This window comes from Talpa europaea (genome assembly GCF_964194135.1).
Source record: "Talpa europaea genome assembly, chromosome: 10".
Classification (NCBI taxonomy): Eukaryota; Metazoa; Chordata; class Mammalia; order Eulipotyphla; family Talpidae; genus Talpa; species Talpa europaea.
The window spans coordinates 20,841,268-20,847,267 of NC_140077.1; positions in this window are offsets into that span (position 1 = coordinate 20,841,268).

Sequence of the window (6,000 nt, forward strand, 5' to 3'; positions counted from 1 at the left end):
CACTAACACTCAGCTGAGCCAGGCTTGGCAGGATTTGAGGGTCAGAGGGCGGCTGGCTGTGTCCAGAGCTTGCTTCCCTCTGTATCCCTCCCACCCTAGCCTTTCACTGCCAAGAGTTGCTGTTCCCCCTGGATGTCCAGCAGAGCCAATGGCTCCACCTGGGAATTGCGTGTTGACTGAGCCTTCCCTGTGCCCAGTGGAAAGTCACTTCCCTGCTCCATGCAGGGAGAATGGAGCCAAGAGTCTGGTCCCGCCACTGGGGAGTTTACAGATTTCTAAGAGAAGCAGGACAAAGCACAATAGCCAACTGGATAGTATCTGGCAACCTGGATAGCACAGGATAGTATCTGGCAACCTGGTGATGATGGCAGAGTGCAAACACCCTATTCAGTGGGGTAAGAGTTCAGGGAAGTGAGAAGGGCACCCCAAGAATTGGTTAGGAGAAGGAGCTTGAAACACACCCGTTTGACATTTTTTTAAGTGTCTACTTACATGCACAGGGATCTTTCAATCACCACATATTAAACCTTCTTTTGAAAGGTTTAGAAGAGTTGTGTCAGCCTGGGATTATTGGGGGTGGCGGGTGTTGGAGTGGGGATATATCAGGTACACCTGCTAGGTGTGTGGTAGGCACTTCATGAACTTTGTTTCTCAAGGAGTTCTTTCCAAGCACAGCACAACATGCTAAGGAGAGTGGGAAGGAGACTTGCCAGACTCTACTCCTCTGCCTTCCCACAACCCACATGGCTCCTGTTGTCCAATGCCAGGCTCCCTGGGCAAGCCACAGTCTGGAAGGCCCCTAGGTCACTGAAGGCCTCTTTTACCCCACTCCCAACTCACCTTTCTCCTCCATGTCTCCCCCCCTTCCTACCCCCAGGGTAAAAGAAAAATCCCACACTTGCCCTCAGCTTCACCTCTGAGACCTATGGTTTCAAGTCCTGTAGTCCAATGGCTTCCTAGGTTATTTCTCTGCTGCTCCCACACCAGGGGTTAATCAGATTCCATGGAAAACCCAGAGTTATTTCCTTCTCATTTTCCTTGGGGACTCTAGATGTGCAATATCATCTGGCCCAGACAAACTCTTATGGAATCCTTTGTTTCCCCATGTCCTCCTTCCAGCCAGCAGCCCAGTGCGCCAGTTGTGTTTATCACATTCCTCCCAAGCCTGTCTGGCATCCAAGAGTCAGCCAAAGAAAGACACGGGCCAAACCCAGAGCCCCACACACTTAGGGGTCCCTCAGCCCCAAGAACACTCAAGGATGCCCACAGTGGTTGGCCCAGTTAGCTCCTGTCATCCAGGCATCTAATAGTCTGCTCTCCTAACTCTCTCGTCACCAAACCTCTACTCCCCCTGACAAATATCAACATTTTCCTGACCCTCAAGAGCACCTGACCCTCTAGAGCACCTGGCAAAGTTGTGGTTGCCCTGCCACATAGTTGGCCTTGTTCTGAGGCCAAAACCACCATCTCTGGTGCCAGGGGAAAGTCATCTGAGTTAGAGGGAACCCGGGAAAGGTATGTGACTTGGTGCTGGTCATCCAGCTTCCTGCTAGGGCAGGCTGGTGCCTACGCCTGTGGGTCGGGGTTGAAACTGACACCCAGCTAATCCTATTACCACAGTCACATTTTATGGCCATAGCTGGAAGGCAGTGAGAAGATAATGTTTGCTTGGGAGGGTGCCTTTACCTGGATTCACCCAGGAGGGCAAGAAGAGTCAGATGCAGGGTGTGGGAGAAGCTGATCACTGGAGGGGATGGGGAGCGGGGAGAAGTAGAGAAATGGAGATGGACTTGTTCCCCTAAAGAGGTGGGGAACAGACATGGCATGTGGTAGAGCTTTCTGAGGGTGTGGCTGACCCTTCTCCAAAGGAAGGCTGGAGTCCAGTAGAGTGGACTTCATAAGCCTCCAACTACTGGTGGAGTAATTAACCCAGAGTGTCCACATAGACCACACTTTCAGGTGTGGTCAGAACTTCTGCTTCCTAGGAGCAAACAACCAGCCACTGCACTCAGCAGGGATATGCAGGCCCCTTCCTCTGAGACACAGAGCTCCCTGGTGGCTTACTTCCACACCCCAGGGCAAACCTTTCCTAGACTACACCAGAAATCCACCTAATCTTCCTATGCTCTCTCCTTCACGTTGGACCAGCTTCGTGGTCTGACAGCATCCCCAAACATCCTTGGTCCTCTCCTGGTTTTCTCTGACAAGTGTTTTCCACCACAAAAACCATTGCCCCTGATCCAGTCTCTGAATAATGCCATTATCAGATGCCCCAGATTATCAGAGAAGACAAGTCCCTGTTGGTCGGGTCAGACATGAACCTGCAGAATTAGCCCAAAGAAAAGAGTAAGTAGCAGAAAGGAGTTGCTAATTGGGGTCCTCGTAGGGGACCCTCTGAGTGAACAGCCCTGGTTTGCCTTTACTGACATGGGGCGCGGGTCCTGCTGTCCCCTGGTGGCCGTTCAAGGCAAAGCACCTTTGCAGCCTCCCACCCCGCTGATTTTTTTAATTGAAGTAATATTGATTTATAACATCATTTTGATTTTGTCACAGGACAGGGAGAGGGACACCCCAAACCCCCAAGCCTCTCCACTCTAAATTGGCTCTGCTGTCTGCCACAGCAAGACAAAACATACTCTAGTACGTAAGACCTTCAATGGAAAGGAACTTTAATACAATTTATGTGCAATACAGAAAAGAGAAAGTATGGGGAAGAATATAGTTCCCAAATCAAGCACCCAAAGTTACCCATCCCCTCATGGGTAAATGCCCAGTCAGGCAGGGTTGACCTAAAGCCGGGCCTCTGAGGCCCGAAAGCCTGCCACAGTCTAAAGCACCTTCTGGTGGGGACCCATAGGAAACAGCCAGACAAGTCTGGAAAGAAAAGAGCAAAATCAAAATCAAGATTAACTCCGCAATTGTTCACCTCCCCACAGGCCTCTCACCCACATCTGTTTCAACCAGCCCAGGACCAAGAAACAAGTGTAGCTTCTTCACATGTCTCTCTGCTCCCTGTGCCTCCTCCAGGTCTCCTTCTTGCTCTCCATCCATCTTCCTCCTTTCTCCAGTCTCCTCTCCAGCTTCTTTTCCTCCCTGCTCAGCTCCACCCTCTCTTGGGTGGGGCAGGGAACCTGGAACCAACCCTTTCCTTGGGGACCACCCTGTTACAGTTTCAGGTGAACATTTGAAATCAACACCTGTGCATGCTGCATGATGTTTGCCACTAAAAGTCTAGTTCCTATCCTTCACTATACAGGTGACTCCTTTTTTTATCTTACCCTCCCTCTACCCCCACTTCCCTCCTCTCCTTCTGATCACCACCATTGTGTTCTTTACAATCTAAGTTTGCTTTTGTTTTGTTTGTTCATTAGTTTTGTTTCTTTACCTTCCACATATGAGTGAAATTGTACCTTGTTTGTCTTCTGTTCTGCAATCCTGCTGAAGAGATTGTGAATACAGAATTTGTTCTGGTGTTTGGGGTTCTCTCTCACCCTAACTTACAGCATAAATGATAAGAATTGGCTTCCAATCTTTGTGCCTCACAATTTCTCCTTTAAAATCAGCACCAGGGCCTCCTTGGTGGCACAAGGGGCTAAGTCTCAACACTATGAAGCTATCCGCAGCCACTGCAGCATGAGTTCAATCCACAGCCAGGGAGCTGACCCACATGGCACAGCAGACCTCTCCTGTCTCGCCCGCTGCTCCCCTCAGCAGTGTATTTCAGCAGATCCGCCTGTTCTGCTCCCCAGTCTGTCTCTGGTGAATCCTCTCACCTCCTCTGCACCTCTGGCCTACACCCCATCTCTTGTATGCATAAATAAATAAATCTTAAAAAATATAAAATAAATAAAAACAGCACCATAGTTGCACATCTGTGAATATACCAAAACCTTTGAATTGTACACTTCAAATGGGTGAATTGTACGGTATATGAACTCTCTCACTAACGATGTTTTAAAATCAAGGGAGAGGGCCTCCCCAGTGGCGCAGCAGTTGAGCACTGGGTTGTGAAGCTGCCTGCAGCCTCTGTGGCGCCGGTTCGATCCCGGCTGCTCCCCAGCCACCAGAGGAGGGTCCCACATGGCGCGCAGACCTCTCCTGCCGCCCGCTGCTCCCCTCAGCAGTGTGCTTCGGCCCTTCTGCCTGTTCTGTTCCCCACTCTGGCTCTGGTGAATTCTCTCACCCTCCCGCACTTCTGACTGTACCCAGTGCTTGTATAAATAAATGAGCAAATAAATCTTTAAAAAAAAATAAAATAAAATCAAGGGAGAGTTGGAATGAACTGAGACTTTTAGTAAAAGATGACGATAGTTGGTTTCAGTGTCTTGTCACTTCTCCAAATGCAGGCAAGAAAGTGGCACAGTGGATATTCAGTAACTACTCAAAAAATAACCTGTGCAGTTAGAGAGCCAATTCTTTCCTTGCTTCACCACCCACTCTTTAATCTCTATACCTCTACTCCTCCCTACTAGATGCATCTAGAAACTTCTCATTTTCTACACATCTAGAACTTTTCTCACTTTCCAAGGTCCCTAAGAATTTCTAGTCTAAACAGTCAAAGGTTTTTAAATGATCAGAACCCTTTTTGAAAGTTTAGCACCTTTGGTACTGCTGATCACTTCCCCCTTCTTAGAACACTCCTGTGACTTTTGTGTCTTGAGAAAACTTGGTTCTCCTTCTGGGTTTCTCATGGCTCTCTCCCTCCTCGTCTGGCTCCTCTTCCATCCCCCTGCTCCATAAACACTTTTCTTTCTTCATTCAGTCCTTGGGCAATCTCAACTGTACCTGTGGCTCGAACACGTCTAGTATATGATCTCCGCGTGCCTCTCCCTAATCTTTATTACTGTCTCAAGCTCTAGTCCAAATTGTCTAAATGGCCTCTCAGATTTCACCATCTGAATGTCCCGCTAACACTTTAGACTCAAACACATCTAAAGCTGAATTCATCATCTTCCCTCTCAAAGTTGCTCCTTTGACCTCCCTCTTCTAATAGAGTCATCCTTGCACTTGTGCACATTGGAGATCAGAGCCACCTTTGATTTCTCACTCCCTTGCAGCCTGCATTTATAACAGGCACCAGTCCCAGCAGTCTCTGTCTGTAAGATATTCTGTGTATCCTTCCATTCCTTTCTAGCAACTTTTCCTTGCTTCCAATTCTCCCTTCTCCCAGCCACCCCCACCAACCAACACATCTTATTGCCAATAGTTTTTCATAAAATAGAACTTGGATTTCATTCCTCTGTTCAGAGATTTCTTTGTCTTTCTATTGGTTCTCCTTCTGGGTTTCTCAGAAGGAGATGAATTAGATGTCTGGTGTTTGAGCCCTTCTGTATTGTTCCCATCCCTCTTTATTGAACTGCCTATTCTCCAGCCAAAGTGAAACAGTTCTTCCAAAAGAGACCCCAATGTTCCCACCTGCTTGGCTTTGCCCAGCCTGCTTATCCCTCTATGGATGACACTCAGGAAGTCATTGTTGACTTCAGTAAGCTAGACCTGAGCTGGAAGACCGATTCAACCACAAGTTATCTCTGACCTTCGATTTCTAACTTGTAAAATGGAGATTATAGACACCTGCCCCACAGGATTGTGTGAGACTTAACTGAGATAATGGTAAATGTCTGGCATGTGGGCAGTAAATAAATGGTACTTCATACTTTTTTTCTGACTTTTAAAATATTATCTGTCCTCCAAAGTCCATCTCTGCGCCATTCTTCAAAATTTGTTTCTAAGCCTCTGGACTCCCAGTGCCCTCCTTCCTCTGAACCTCTTAGCTGCTTCTTGTCAGAGCATTTCCACACCTATCACACATCATGCCCATATCCTTTCCCAGCTGTAATCTCCAAGGAAGTAACAATTAATGTGAAGCCTTGCAGAAATCAGGAGACAAGCAAATCAACTGCCTGGATGACTCCCAACTCAAGAAATGAACTACAGTGATTTCTTGCTGATGGGGAGAGATGGTGTGGTAATGGCGACAAGTCAAGAGCTTCTCTGAATCTG